The sequence below is a fragment of the Pan troglodytes genome, chromosome X, assembly GCF_028858775.2.
Source record: "Pan troglodytes isolate AG18354 chromosome X, NHGRI_mPanTro3-v2.0_pri, whole genome shotgun sequence".
Taxonomy (NCBI): Eukaryota; Metazoa; Chordata; class Mammalia; order Primates; family Hominidae; genus Pan; species Pan troglodytes.
The window spans coordinates 122,882,821-122,896,853 of NC_072421.2; the positions used below are offsets into that span (position 1 = coordinate 122,882,821).

A 14,033-nucleotide genomic window follows, 5' to 3' on the forward strand; every position below is an offset into this window, starting at 1 on the left:
ACTTAGCCCAGGAACTTTTAAAATTTAAATTGATATAGCAACTTAATTCAGATCAAAATTTAAGTTATCCCCCTTTTCTCAATTGTATTAAGAATTTAGAATATTGATATGAGATCATAAAGCTATTGGGTAAAGAAATGAAAATTGAGGAAACAATCTGTTAAGGGTTATGCCAATTTCACCGGCAAATTTACTCTTAGACACAAATGAACCAGTGTTCTAAGAGTCCTGGCATTTCCCTTTCAACTATAGAATAAATATGAGACAGAGATTAGTTACTTTATGCTTAAAAGATTGCAGATGCATTTCATTTTAAAAAAGAGAGATTGACTTATTCTCCAGGTTTTGCTAGGAGTAAACATTTTTCTAAAGAAAAAGAGTACACAAATGTTCTATTATAACACTGGATAGCAAGACAAATAGAAGATTTAAAAACTTAGTGGACAGAAATTTCTAATTTTAAAATTACATTTCATTTATAATCTAGCATAATATCATCATTAACTAATGTTGATAAGTGTTTAATAGGTTTCATGTTTCTGTATCTTTTCCACAACAAGTGAGGAGGGAGAGGCATTATGTTTATGATATGGTATTCTTAAACCTCTTGGTGAACTGTCACATTTCTGGAAAATGTAATAAGATACACTGTCTCTTGGACTCTTATTTGGCAGAATCATTAAAATTAGAATAACTGTGACTGGTTGCGGTGGCTCATGCCTGTAATCCCAGCACTTTGGGAGGCAGAGGGGAGCGGATCACAAGATCAGGAGATCGAGACCATCCTGGCTAACACAGTGAAACCCCGTCTCTACTAAAAATATGAAAAATTAGCCAGCATGGTGGCACGCGTCTGTAGTCCCAGCTACTCGGGAGGCTGAGGCAGGAGAATCGCTTGAACCTGGGAGGCGGAGGTTGCAGTGAGCTGAGATCACACCACGGCACTCCAGCCTGGGCTACAGAGAAAGACTGTGTCTCAAAAAAAAAAAAAAAAATTAGAATAACTGTGTTTTTCAGGGATTCAAATGGATTATGTGTTCTTAATACTATCTTAAAACTATAGAGGGTTATATTGATGTATAGTTTAATTGTTGTTTTATTTATGAATTAAACAATAAAAGTAAGATACCATTAAGTCTTCTAATGTGGTATACCTAAAGAAGTTTTCAGTGAAAAAACTCCATCTGTTCTGTCCCCAGAACATCCTTGAGAGAAAACAGGCAGTCAAATCTGTCATTAAATAATATACTGATATCCCTATCTTAGGACAGCTCTTTCTCTGCAGAGCTTCCTTCCATTATCAAGTTTCTTTATTTTCATTTGAAACATAAGTTGAATTAAAATCTACTTTCTTAAGAAGTACCAGTAAAGGATTTTGAAATTACATTGTCTTTTACAATGTATATCCCTTTTAATGTCTGTACATCAACTTAAAGTTTGTATTATACATCTCTCTTCAGAATGCTATTTGCATGTGGAATAGTGCCATCCATATTAACACGTACACAATGCAGACTACAAATTTTACTTATGGTAGACTCAAAGATGTGTCATTCAAGGCCTTCAAAGAAGAATATTGTATTAAGCTGTTTTGTGTTGCTATAAATAAATACCTGAGGCTTGGTAATTTACAAGGAAAAGAGATTTAATTGGTTCACTGTTCTGTAGGCAATACAAGAAGCATGTTGTGGGCATCTCCTCCTGGTTAGGGCCTCAGGGAGCTTACAATCATGGCAGAAGGCAAATGGGGAGGCAGTATATCACGTGGCAAGAGGGAACAAGAAAGAGAGGAGGAGGAATTGCCACACTCTGAAACAACCAGACATCCTGTGAACTAACTGAGAACTCACTCATCACAAAAGGGATGGCACTAAGCCATTCACGAGGGATCCACCCCCATGATCCAACAATTCTCACCAGACCCCACCTCCAACATTGGGGATCACATTTCAACATGAGATTTGGAGGGGACACACATCCAAACTGTCACCCTTGTTGCCCTAACCGTCAACTCCTCTAGCTGGTGCCTCAACCACAGGGAATCATCCCGTCTGAGGTCATATGCTTCCAGTGGAATATGCAGTGACTGAAGTTGGGTGTAAAGTTCCAATCATTCTGGTCCACGCTGGGACAAACATAAGCTACATAACTCCTGGTGGAAATGATTAAAAGTTTATGGGGTCTGCACCACAGTTAGACTTCATCCTTTGTGAATTCTCCATCCTTTTCCTCCCTTCCAAATCTTAGCACCTGGTTCCAGAGACCCTCAATCGAAAACAATACTTTTTATACCTCTAGATTCTCATGCAAATCTAACTAGACTTTTGATCTTTTTCTATGTATAGATTCTCTAGTAAACTCACACTTTCCTCTTAAGCATTCATTATTAATGTCAAAAAAGATGACTTTACCTTCAAAAATATGAACTATAATGACGGTCACATGTGGCAAACTTCTTTATGTATTCACCACATGAAAATGCTCCGTAAGTGCTAAAATGTTGTATAAGCAAAAGTAAGTCATATAATCTCTGAACATTCCTTGTGCTCTCCCTCCAGATCATATCTTGTGAACCATCGGCTACTTGCACAAAAAGATCAGAGAGTTCAAATGGTGGAGGAGAGAGCTCCAAGGGCTCATATCCTCAATGAAACTCAGAAAAAATTGAGCAAGAACTGTGAAAATCAACCTTTTTGGAACTCTTAAAAATAAACAAAGGTTTACAGCAACCAAGTAACTACTGAGTTAAGAAAAAGACCTCATATATAAGTGAGATCACGCAGTATTTGTCTGTGTCTGGCTTATTTCACTTAGTATAATGTCCTCCAGGTTCATCCCCACATTGTCACTAATGGAAAGATTTCCTTCTATTTTATGGCTGAATATTATTTCATTCTGTATATCTATGTATTTATCACATTTATACATATTATATATATATTATGCATACATACATACATATTACTACATGTACACACACATATCATATTTTCATCTATTGATCGACACTTAGTTTGGATCTTATTTATTGTGAAGAATGCTACAATGAATATAAGAGCACAGATATACAGATTTCATGTCCTTTAGATATATACCCAGTGGTGGAATTGCTGAATCATATGGTAGTCCTATTTTTAGTTTTATGAGGAACCTCTATACTATTTTTTAATAATGGCTATATCAGTTTATATTTCCACCAAGAGTTTATAAGGGTTTGCTTTTCTTCAAATCCTTGCGAATACTTGCTATCTCTGTCTTTTTGTTCATACGAAAACTTGTACAACTTGTCCTGGCCTATGCTTTTTCTGCTTCCCTCTGCTTAGTTCTGACAGGGTAAACACAAAGGAAAAAAAAGAAAGAAAAATGAAAAAAATCCAAAACCTTGTACAAAGGTATTTATAAGAGCAGTATTCACAATAGTCAAAAAGTGAATGTCCATTAACTTATAAATGGATAGACAAAAATAAGGTTTATCTATTTAATAAAATATCATTTGGTCTTAAAAAGAAATGAAGTGGGCCGGGCACAGTGGCTCACGCCTGTAATCCCAGCACTTTGGGAGGCTGAGGTAGGTGGATCACCTGAGGTTAGGAGTTCAAGACCAGCCTGACCAACATGGTGAACTCCCACCTCTACTAAAAATACAAAATTAGCTGGGCATGGAGGCAAATGCCTGTAATCTCAGCTACTTGGGAGGCTGAGGTAGGAGAATCGTTTGACCCTGGGAGATGGAGGTTGCAGTGAGCCGAGATTGCACCACTGCACTCCAGCCTGGGCAACAAGAGCGAAACTCTGTCTAAAAAAAAAAAAACACACATGCTGAAATGTGGATGAACTTTAAAAACATGCTAAGTGAAAAAAGCTAGACAAAAAAGGCTGCATTTTGTTTGATTTCCTTTGCATGATATTTTCTGAATAGTGGAGCAAATAGTATCTTGGGAGTTGTTTTAGAGGGCGATGGAAATATTTTGAATCTAGATAGGGGTGATGATTACACAACACTGTAAATGTACTAAATGTCACTGAATTTTATACTTTAAAATGGTTAAAATGGTGAGTTTAAGTTATGAAAATTTTTGATGTAAGTTTTCGTAAATTTTATGTAAATTTACATACATTTTCCTACAATAAAAAAAGGCAGAAGAGGCTGGGCACAGTTTCTCATACCTGTAATCCCAGCACTTTGGGAGCCCGAGGTGGGAGGGTCACGAGGTCAGGAGTTCGAGACCAGCCTGGCCAACGTGGTGAAACCCTGTCTCTACTAAAAATACAAAAATTAGCTGGGCACAGTGGTGGGCTCCTGTAAACCTAGCTACTCGGGAGGCTGGGGGAGGAGAATTGCTTGAATCTGGGAGGCAAAGGTTGCAGTGAGCCAAGATCGTGCCACTACACTCCAGCCTGGGTGACAGAGCAAGACTCCGTCTCAGAAAAAAAAAAAAGGCAGAAGAAAGGTTTTAAAGAATATAATAGAATTCAGTATTACACAATCTTTCACATAGTAGTGTTTAATTAAGTTTAGCCAAAAGCCACCTCTTTACATATTTTAAAGGTTTCTCCATACACAGTGAACTATAACCTAACTTGATGTGTAAACAGACTGTAACCTACTCTTGTGCCAGTCCCTGAGTTTTAGCCAATAGAGGACAGCCAACTGTTCAAACCATGTTCAAATAAGACCAACAGCAAGCTGTAGCCAATCTGGCTGTTTCTATACCTCACTTCCATTTCTGTACTTCACTTTCCTTTTTCTGTCCACAAATCTTCCACCATAAGGCAGGCTGGATCCTCTCTGAACCTATTTTGGTTCAGAGGCTTCCCAATTCACGAATCATTCTTTGCTCAATTAAACTCTGCTAAATTTAATTTGTCTAAGGTTTTTCTTTTAACGGTAGGTTCAATAAATTTTGCTTAATACAGTGAGTTGCTCTCTTCATGGTAAAGTCCTGGTTATTCACAAGCTTGCCTCTCTTCTCCTAAGTCCTCTAAAAAAATGAAGAGAATGGAATATTTACTACTACTGTAAATAATGATAACATTTCTGTGGCAATTTATAACATATAAAGCTTTTTAAAATCAATTATTTTATTTCATTTGTTAAACGCCCCAAGTATGCAGGCAAAGGACAATTATTATCATTATACAAATATTATTATTATTTTATAAATACTAATATTATAGATACTGTATTTTATATTTTTCATATTTTTATTAAAATATCAGGTTCACATAAATTACATATCTCACAATTTTAAACAAATTATTTGTGCTGCCTTTGTGAATCAATCTTCAGTGTTCTGTCTCAAATCCTTGGCTCTTAAAACAAGGGCAAGAAAAAGATGGGAGTTGAAATACAGTCCAGGAAATTGTTACTTGGAAATATTACCTGACCTTGGGTTGCTTCATATGCACTGTATTTCTTTGTAGTTTCTGTATCTGGATCAGCTATGATGGAACATGTGGAATGCCTCAACTCCACTAAAGAAGGCTGAAATTAAAATTAATCTTATCTTGTTAACTTACAGTTTTACACATAGCTAAAAAAACAAAATATTTTCATGTCATATTTCCTGATCTCTCTACTAGGTATATAATCTTTCAACATAGTCACTTAATATATTTTGTTAGTTTTCACAGTGTACTTCCTACAGGATTCCTACACAGAAAAATGCAGGGCATTTTGACGAAAGGTTTTTCCAAGTGTTGTTTGCTAAGATAACAGTTCAGTTTCACCAACGAACAAGTAAATCGTTTAAATTTGGGAAAAATATAGATACAATATCCAAATGCAAAAACTCAGGGCAGTTAAATTATGTGCACTGTTGACAAAAAGAGTCAAATTCTGCACAATATTTGAAGAGATTTATTCTGAGCCAAATATGAGTGACCAATGGCCCATGACACAGCCCTCAGGAGAGCCTGAGAAGCTGTGCCCAAGGTGGTCGGGCTACAGTTTGGTTTTATACATTTTAGGGAGACATAATACATCAATCAATATATGTAAGATGTACATTGGTTCTATCAGAGGCATTTCAATCAGAGCGACTCCATCTTGAATAGAGGCTGGGTAAAATGAGGTTGAGACCTACTGGGCCACATTCCCAGCAGGTTAGGCATTCTTAGTCACAGGATATTATAGTTAAGGAAACAAGTTAATAATGTTTATAAAATAGACCCCAAACTTAACAGACCCAGGAAATAACAGACAAAGGAAATGTCCTGATGTCCCGATATCTTAAGAACAAAAGCATCCTTACTTTAAGAATAAGTTTCACTTTAATGATAATAAAATGTATTCATGCAGAAGACAGTAGTTACACAAAGATTAACAATCCTTTGTCACAGCGCCTGTAGTAGAGCACATCTCTCCCATGATTTTTTGCTTTGTTTTCTTATAAATAAACAAGCATTGTACCTAAGGTGAGCGTGTTCCTCCTCTTGCTTTTGAGAATGCCCTGCTCTGTCTGTGGAGTAGCTGTTCTTCCATTCCTTTACTTTCTTAATAAACTCGCTTTCACTTTACTCTGTGGACTTGCCCCAGATTCTTTCTTGTGCAAGATCCAAGAGCTATCTCTTGAAATCTGTATCAGGACCCTTTTCCTGCAACAGTTCAGTACAGAAAGGTGGGACAACTCAGAGCAATGGGGGACTTCCAGGTCATGAGTAGATTCAAAGATTTTCTGATTGGCAATTGGTTGAAAGAGGTAAGTTATTGTCTAAAAACCCAGAATCAATAGAAGGGGATGTCTGGGTTGAGATAATGGGTTGTGGAGACCAAGGTTCCTGTTACGTAGGGGAAGCCTCCAGGTAGCAAGCTTCAGAGAAAATAGATTGTAAATGTTTCTTATCAGAGTTGATTCTCTCCTGGACAAGGAAAAAGTCCTGGAAAAGACAGATGATTCTCTTCAGAATGTATATTTTCCCCTCAAGAGATGGCTTTGCAGGACTATTTCAAGATATGACAAAGAAACATATTTGGGGTAAAATACTTTGACTTATTTCAGGGTCTCGTACCTTTCATGTGATGCTATACTAGAGTCAGGCTGGAATTTGGTGTCTCATTGCTAGAAAGAGTCTGCTTTGTCAGTCTTAAGATCTGTTTTAATGTTAACGCTGGTCAGCTGTGCCTGAATTCCAAAAGGGAGGAGGGAATAATGTGGCATATCCAACCCCAGCTTCCCATCATGGCCTGATCTAGTTTTTCAGGTTAACTTTGGAATTCCCTTGGCCAAGAGGAGAGGTCAATTCAGATGGTTGAGGGGCTTAGAATTTTAGTTTTGATTTACAGCAACCAAGTTAAAAGTGTGTGCTCCAGTGAGAAATAGGCCACAAAAATATCAGAAGTCTATCTCAACGTGTACAATTGAGGCAGGAGAATAGGGTCTGGAGACAGGGAACTTAAGGCCAATTCGTGCTAACTTCCTAAAAGAAATAACACCAAGGTCTGGGGGCAGGAAATCTAAGGCCAATTTGCACTGACTTCCCAAAGCTGGATCAAAAGGAAAACACCTGGGTCTGGGGGCAGGCAATCTAAGGCCAATTAACACAAACTTCTTAAAGCTAAACCAAAATAGAAAAACCCAATTTCCCCATGCCTAGTAACAAAGGATCAAAGGCTACTCTCCCTAAAATCCTTCCCCTTCCACCACATCTCAGATGGGAAAAGAGAGTGCCTTAGACTGGCCGCAGGCCAACCAGAGACTATCCCTTTATCTGCATAGGGCACCAATTCACCTCAGCCTTTAGCCACAGACCAAATCCTTCATCCAGATAAGGGGTAGCCAATAAGAACCTCAAAGGGGGTACTTAAAGCCTGGAAAAGTTTGTAACTGGGCTCTTCAGCCACTTGCTCGGGCCCACTGCCACCCTGCAGAGTGCTTTCTCGCTTTCATAAATTCCTGCTTTCGCTGCTTCATCCCCACATTTCATGCCTCTGCTACTTAGTGCGTTTTGTTCAATTATTTGTTTAAAATGCGAGGGACCTGGACAACTCGTAGTCAAGACCCTCCACTGGCAACACAATGAACAAACTGAGTATTTAGGATATTTCTATTCTTTCACAAAGGTCTTTTTAAAAAAATTATAATGAATGGTTAATCAGTATTCAGTAACTGAACAATGTTGGGGCCAAGGGAAAACTTCTTTACCCTCTGAAAGTTCTCTGAAAATAACTGACAAGAGGCAGATTAGTAGGAGAAAAGACATACAAATGTATTTAACATGTACATGGGAGCCTTCAAAATGAAGATCCACTCCCAATGGGGTGCAGAAATTTATATACCATCTTGAGGTTACTGAAAGAATGGGGGCTTGGATTCTGGCAAAGCAGGTTATGGGAATGGGAGAAAAATTCTGTTGGTGGGGGGCAATAAATGATTACTAGGGACAATGAATGAATTGAGGAACAGAGTTTCATGCGTGTCCGTGTGAAGAGACCACCAAACAGGCTTTGTGTGAGCAACATGGCTGTTTATTTCACCTGGGTGCAGGCGGGCTGAGTCCGAAAAGAGAGTCAGCGAACGGAGATAGGGGTGGGGCCGTTTTATAGGATTTGGGTAGGTAAAGGAAAATTACAGTCAAAGGAGGGTTATTCTCTGGCGGGCAGGAGTGGGGGGTCGCAATGAGCGTCTATACAGGAGCTTAAATGGGCTGTACCCTGTAGCGTTCCGAGGACAGGCCTGAATTCTGAGAAGGGAAAGTGGTAAAAGTATTGTCCAGTCCTTTTTGGTGGCTGAGCTTGGTGAGGTGTGTTTTTAAAAGACCTTTAGTCTATTCTACTTTTCTTGAAGACGGAGGACCGTAAGGGATATAAAGGTTTCACTGAATACTAAGAGCCTGAAAAACTGCTTGGCTGATTTGACTAATAAAGGCTCATCTGTTATCAGACTGTATCGAGGTGGGAAGGCTAAACTGAGGAATTATGTCTGACAGAATGGAAGAAATGACTGCGGTGGCCTTCTCAGACCCTGTAGGAAAGGCCTTTACTTATTCAGTGAAAGTGTCTATTTAGACTAAGAGGTATTTTAGTTTCCTGACTCGGGCATGTTGAGTAAAGCTAATTTGCCAGTCCTGGGTGGGGCAAATCCTGGAGCTTGATGTGTAGGGAACGGAGGGGGCCTGAACAATCCCTGAGGAGTAGTAGAATAGCAGATGGAACACTGAGAAGTTATTTCCTTGAGGATAGACTTCCACGATGGAAAGGAAATGAGAGGTTCTAAGAGGCGGGCTAGTGGCTTGTACTATAGCATAGCCTGCCTTTGCTGGTGTGTGGCGATTAGGCCTGGTGGAACCGCCATCAATAAATCAAGCATGATCAGGGTGAGGAACAGGAAAGAAGGAAATATGGGGAAATGGGGTGAATATCAGGTGGATCAGAAAGATACAGTCATGGGGGTCAGGTGTGGTATCAGGAATAATGTGTGAGGCCAGACTGAAGTCCAGGCCAGGAACAATGGTAATTGTGGGACTTAAAGAGTGAGTACAGCTGAAGGAGCCAGGGAGCAGAAAGTATATGCATCAGGTATGAGGAAGAAAATAGATTTTGGAAGTTATGAGAAGTGTAGAGAGTGAGTTGAGCATAGTCTGTGATTTTGAGGGCCTCTAAAAGTATTAAAGCAGCAGCAGCTGCTGCACGCAGACATGAGGGCTAGGCTAAAACAGTAAGGTCAAGTTCTTTACACAGAAAGGCTACAGGGTGTGGTCCTGGCTCTTGTGTAAGAATTCTGACCACACTATGCCTAGGAAGGAAAGGAGTTGTTGTTTTGCAAGGGATTGAGGTTTGGGAGATTAATCGGACACGATCAGCAGGGAAAGCACGTATGTTTTTATGAGAATTATGCCGAGATAGGTAACAGATGAGGATGAAATTTGGGCTTGACTGAAGTAATGGGGGCTGTCTGTGAAGCCTTGCGGCAGTACAGCCTAGGTAATTTGCTGAGCCTAATGGGTGTCAGGGTCAGTCTAGGTGAAAGAAGAGAGGCTGGGATGAGGGGTGCAGGGGAATAGTGAAAAAAGCATCTTTAAGATCAAGCATGGAATAGTGAGTTGTGGAGGAAGGTATTGAGGACAAAAGAGTGTACGGGTTGGGCACCACAGGGTGGATAGGCAAAACAATTTGGTTGATAAGATGGAGATCCTGAACTAACTTGTAAGGCTTGTCTGGTTTTAGGACAGGTAAAATGGGGGAATTGTATGGAGAGTTTATAGGCTTTAAAAGGCCATGCTGTAGCAGGTGAGTGATAACAAGCTTTAATCTTTTTAAAGCGTGCTGCGGGATGGGATATTGGCTTTGAGTGGGGTAAGGGTGATTAGGTTTTAATGAGATGGTAAAGGGTGCATGATCGGTCGCCAAGGAGGGAGTAGAGGTATCTTATACTTGTGGGTTAAGGTCGGGGGATACAAGAGGAGGACGCAAAGGAGGCTTTGGATTGGGAAGAAGGGCGGCAATGAGATATAGCTGTAGTCCAGGAATAGTCAGGGAAGCAGATAATTTAGTTAAAGTGTCTCAGCCTAATAAGGGAACTGGGCAGGTGGGGATAATTAAGAAGGAGTGCTTAAAAGAGTATTGTCTAAGTTGGCACCAGAGTTGGGGAGTTTTAAGAGGTTTAGAAGCCTGGCCGTCAATACCCACAACAGTTATGGAGGCAAGGGAAACAGGCCCTTGAAAATAAGGTAATGTGGAGTGGGTAGACTCCGTATTAATTAAGAAGGGGACGGGCTTACCTTCCACTGTGAGAGTTACCTGAAGCTCGGCGTCCGTGATGGTCTAGGGGGTTTCCGAGGCGATCGGGCAGTGTCAGTCTTCAGCCGCTAAGCCGAGAAGATCTGGGAAGGAGTCAGAGAGCCTTGGGCCAGAGTTCCAGGGGTTCTGGGAGTGGCTGCCAGGTGAGTTGAACAGTCTGATTTTCAATGGGGTCCCACACAGATGGGACGCGGCTTAGGAGGAATCCCGGGCTGCGGGCATTCCTTGGCCCAGTGGCCAGATTTCTGGCACGTGTAGCAAGCTCCTGGGGGAGGAGGTTCTGGAGGAACGCCTGGCTGCTGCGGTTCAGGCGTTTGGAAGTTCTTGTGTGCTCGAGATGTGGCTGGGGTTTGTCTCACAGTGGAGGCAAGGAATTGCAACTTTTTTCTGTTATTGTACACCTTGAAGGTGAGGTTAATTAAGTCCTGTTGTGGGGTTTGAGGGCCAGATTCCAATTTTTGGAGTTTCATTTAATGTCGGGAGCAGATTGGGTAATAAAATGTATATTGAGAATAAGACGGCCTTTTGACCTTTTAGGGTCTCAGGGTTGCTGCCAAACGAGCCGTGAACTGGGCTGGATTTTTATATTTGATGAAAAAGAGCCTAAACGCTTCTGATTTGGGATAAAGAAAAAGGAGCATTAACCTTGACTATGCCTTTGGCTCCAGCCACCTTTTTAAGAGTAAATTGCTGGGCAGGTGGGGGAGGGCTAGTCATGGAATGAAACTGTAAGCCGGACCAGGTGTGAGGAGGGGAGGTGATGAAAAGATTATAGGGTGGAGGAGCAGAGGCTGAGGAAGAATTGGGACTTAGCTCGGCCTGGCGAAGAGCAGCCTGGGGAGGAAGGGAGAGGTCAGATGGGTCTGTAGAAAAGGAAGATTAGAAAGATTCAGCAATGCTTGGGGTTGGTACTGAGGGGACAGGCAGGAGGGAAAGAAGGAAGATTTGGGACGAGTTGCACTGGGCACAGAGACTAGGAAGGGACTGATGTGTAAAAGAATGCCTGGACGTCAGGCACCTCAGACTGTTTACCTATTTTATGACAAGAATTATTTAGATTTTGCAGGATGGAAAAATTCAAAGTGCCATTTTCTGGCTATTTGGAACTACTGTCAAGTTTGTATTGGGTTCAAGCAGCATTGCAGAAGAAAATAAGGCATTTAGGTTTTAGGTCAGGTGTGAGTTGAAGAGGTTTTAAGTTTTTGAGAACACAGGCCAAGGGAGTAGAAGGAGGAATGGAGGGTGGAAGGTTGCCCATAGTGAAGGAAGCAAGCCTAGAGAAAAGAGAGAGTAGAGAAATGGAGGGAAGGGGTTCAGGGGGTTCTTACCTTCCAGAAAAGTGGGAAAAGGGGTTGGGGTGCAGAGATAAGAGGTCGGGGTGTGGAAATAAGGGATTGGGGTGCAGAGATAAGAGGTTGGGGTGCAGAAATAAGGGATTGGGGCACAGAGATAAGAGGTTGGGGCACGGAAATAATGGATTGGGGCACAGAGATAAGAGGTTGGGGTGCAGAAATAAGGGATTGGGGGTTCTTGCCCCCTAGAAAAGCGGGACTTGCTGCTAAGGATGAAGGAGAAGGGGTTGAGGGGTACTTGCCCCTGTCCCAGAAAAGCAGGACTTGCCACTAAGGGTGAAGGAGAAGGGGTTGAGGGGTACTTGCCCCTCTCCCAGAAAAGCAGAGAAGGGGTAGAGACAAGGAGAGAAGGGGTTGAGGTACTTGCCCCTTCCCCAGAAAAGCGGGACTTGCCACTAAGGGTGAAGGACCAAGGCAGGTGTCCCTGTGTGGTCTGACACCCTTGAAACGTGGGTGTATAATCAGAGAGGCGTCCCTGCAATGATTAAACACCAAGGGAAGACTGCCTTCCCAGTCCGTGACCGGCACCGGAGTTTTGGGTCCACGGATAAAACGTGTCTCCTTTGTCTCTCCCAGAAAATGAAAGGAATTGAAATTAAGAGAAGGGAGAGATTGAAGAGTGGAAAGGAGAAAGTGGTTGAGGGACAGAGAGGTTGGAGAAGAGAGTAAGAAGAGGCCGCTTACCTGATTTAAAATTGGTGAGATGTTCCTTGGGCTGGTCGGTCTGAGGACCTGAGGTCATAGGTGGATCTTTCTCACGGAGCAAAGAACAGGAGTACAGGTGATTGATCTCCCAAGGGAGGTCCCCCGATCCGAGTCACGGTACCAAATTTCATGCGCGTCCGTGTGAAGAGACCACCAAACAGGCTTTGTGTGAGCAACATGGCTGTTTATTTCACCTGGGTGCAGGCGGGCTGAGTCCAAAAAGAGAGTCAGTGGAGGAAGATAGGGGTGGGGCCGTTTTATAGGATTTGGGTAGGTAAAGGAAAATTACAGTCAAAGGGGGGTTGTTCTCTGGCGGGCAGGAGTGGGGGTCTCAAGGTGCTCAGTGGGGGTGCTTTTTGAGCCAGGATGAGCCAGGAAAAGGACTTTCACAAGGTAATGTTATCACTTAAGGCAAGGACCGGCCATTTACACTTCTTTTGTGGTGGAATGTCATCAGTTAAGGTGGGGCAAGGCATATTCACTTCTTTTGTGATTCTTCAGTTACTTCAGGCCATCTGGGCGTATATGTGCAAGTCACAGGGGATGCGATGGCTTGGCTTGGGCTCAGAGGCCTGACATAGTTTAACCTGTAAGTAGTTCTTTTTGGAATTTAAATTATTCTGAGACAGACATTATCTTGTGAAGGGATATTTTCAGGTGTGGTTACATTCTTGGTCTTTTTTTTTCTGCACTGATAATGAGATAACAGGGAAGGAAAGAAAAGACAATTGTTCACCTTAGTAGGTCCAGCCTTTAGTCAAATAAAGGAACTTCAGATAACAACTTCATTCTAGTCTAAGGGAGAGAGGCATGGGGTTGGGGGATCAGGGGCGATCAGAAAGACCTTGAGGATTCTTTTTCAATTCAGCATGTACAAAGTGCCATATTTTGGGGTATTGATTTCTGAGCCCCAACAACACCTTACCAATTATATAAGAATAAAAATCTGTCTTGTGTATTGTCCAGCCATTGCCAATTACTTTGTAGGTCCACAACAGGGAATATTTTGTAGTTTTGTTAGGTATAAATTTGAATTATATTTGTCCTTCATTGTATGCATGAGGGAGTAAGTAACTTAGTGAGTGAGCCTAGTTATACCTACACACAGATATTACAGTGAGATGTTATTTTCAATTTGCACCTTGCTCTTCATAAGTCTTTTTGTTGTTTTGAATTTGGAGATTGTCAAGAATGTCACTGGTCTGCTCTATAGTTACATACCTGTAACATGAAAACCT

General features: G+C 41.4%; 1 long non-coding RNA gene across 3 annotated transcripts; it reads right to left on the reverse strand.

The window, feature by feature from the left end:
• Window positions 1–1,662: 1,662 nt before the first annotated feature.
• LOC104003993 (uncharacterized) lies at window positions 1,663–13,022 on the reverse strand. 3 transcript variants are annotated; one of them, XR_008541989.1, is made up of 4 exons: window positions 12,775–13,022; window positions 10,720–10,821; window positions 5,389–5,485; window positions 1,663–4,982 (listed from the first exon to the last, which is right to left on the reverse strand). It is a non-coding gene; the product is annotated as an uncharacterized LOC104003993 (long non-coding RNA). The 3 variants fall into 3 exon arrangements; XR_008541988.1 differs by having other exon boundaries at window positions 10,720–10,874; XR_008541990.1 differs by having other exon boundaries at window positions 5,384–5,485; window positions 10,720–10,874.
• Window positions 13,023–14,033: the final 1,011 nt, after the last annotated feature.